Source organism: Mustela erminea, chromosome 3, assembly GCF_009829155.1.
Source record: "Mustela erminea isolate mMusErm1 chromosome 3, mMusErm1.Pri, whole genome shotgun sequence".
NCBI lineage: Eukaryota > Metazoa > Chordata > Mammalia > Carnivora > Mustelidae > Mustela > Mustela erminea.
The window spans coordinates 73,038,478-73,040,317 of NC_045616.1; positions in this window are offsets into that span (position 1 = coordinate 73,038,478).

The following is a 1,840-nucleotide window of genomic DNA, read 5'->3' on the forward strand; positions in this document are numbered from 1 at the left end:
GTGCATTTCCAGCCCCAGGTTATACCAGAGCAATAGTCAGCCTGGCCCTGGACTGACCACTTTGGCTCCAGAGGATGTTTGTTTCTGGAATGTCACTGTGGCATTATTAACTTAGCTGGTGTGCTAATAAGCTGCCTCTTGGAAAAAGCAATTGTGTTTATTACTGGAACACGCTGTGAAGCGGAGGACATGGGTCAATCTTTCACACAGCTCTCCTTCAGGAAGATAGCAAAAAATTTTCCCACTTTTCGAAACCAGGTAAAACACCTACCTTTCTTGAGGAGCAGTTATGTTTCTGTGGCCTCTGTGAGCCTTGTGATTGATCATCTTTCCCTGTTTGCTTTGACAGCTGGGAAGTTGAAGAGCAGCTGACTTCAAAAACCTGCACACACACACACACACACACACACACACACACACAAAAAACCTGCACACAAGGTACGAATAATTATCTAGGAGTAATTCTATCATCCTGACCTTTTCTACCCCCCTCCTCCCTTTTCCTGATAACTTTACATTTGTTTTCCCATGGTATTATACTGCAGATGTTTATGCACTGATGTTCAAAGCCTATCCAGAATAGAGACACTCAGACATTTATCTATTTCCCCGGGTGACACAATCTCTGCATTTGCACCTGGAACAGAAAAATGGCCCCCATTAGACTGAGAGCTCCTCAAGGACAGGAAAGACCTCTTAGTCACCTCTGTCTCCTCAGTACAAACCCTCCGCTCCGCATCCTGTCAGCACTTATTTAACACTCACTGAACTGAATTTTGAAATATCCCCAGGGAATCTTTGGGAAGGTCTGAAAAACCGTTAAGAACTTTGAATGACTGTCTCAGCACTTTAGTCCCAGTTAGATGAGGGATCTTTTTGCTTATACTCTGGCTCTTTTTTTTTTTTTTTTTTTTTTTTTTTTTTTTTTTTTAAATTTGTATTTTCTTTTTTTTATTTTATTTTATTTTATTTATTTTTATTTCCAGCATAACAGTATTCATTATTTTTGCACCACACCCCGTGCTCCATGCAATCCGTGCCCTCTATAATACCCACCACCTGGTACCCCAACCTCCCACCCCCCGTCCCTTCAAAACCCTCAGATTGTTTTTCAGAGTCCATAGTCTCTCATGGTTCACCTCCCCTTCCAATTTCCCCCAACTCCCTTCTCCACTCTAAGTCCCCATGTCCTCCATGCTATTTGTTATGCTCCACAAATAAGTGAAACCATATGATAGTTGACTCTCTCTGCTTGACTTATTTCACTCAGCATAATCTCTTCCAGTCCCGTCCATGTTGCTACAAAAGTTGGGTATTCATCCTTTCTGATGGAGGCATAATACTCTATCCCCAGGGGTACAGGTCTGTGAATCACCAGGTTTACACACTTCACAGCACTCACCAAAGCACATACCCTCCCCAATGTCCATAATCCCACCCCCTTCTCCCAAACCCCCTCCCCCCAGCAACCCTCAGTTTGTTTTGTGAGATTAAAAGTCACTTATGGTTGTCTCCCTCCCAATCCCATCTTGTTTCATTGATTCTTCTCCTACCCACTTAAGCCCCCATGTTGCATCACCACTTCCTCATATCAGGGAGATCATATGATAGTTGTCTTTCTCTGCTTGACTTATTTCGCTAAGCATGATACGCTGTAGTTCCATCCATGTTGTCGCAAATGGCAAGATTTCATTTCTTTTGATGGCTGCATAGTATTCCATTGTGTATATATACCACATCTTCTTGATCCATTCATCTGTTGATGGACATCTAGGTTCTTTCCATAGTTTGGCTATTGTGGACATTGCTGCTATAAACATTCGGGTGCATGTGCCCCTTT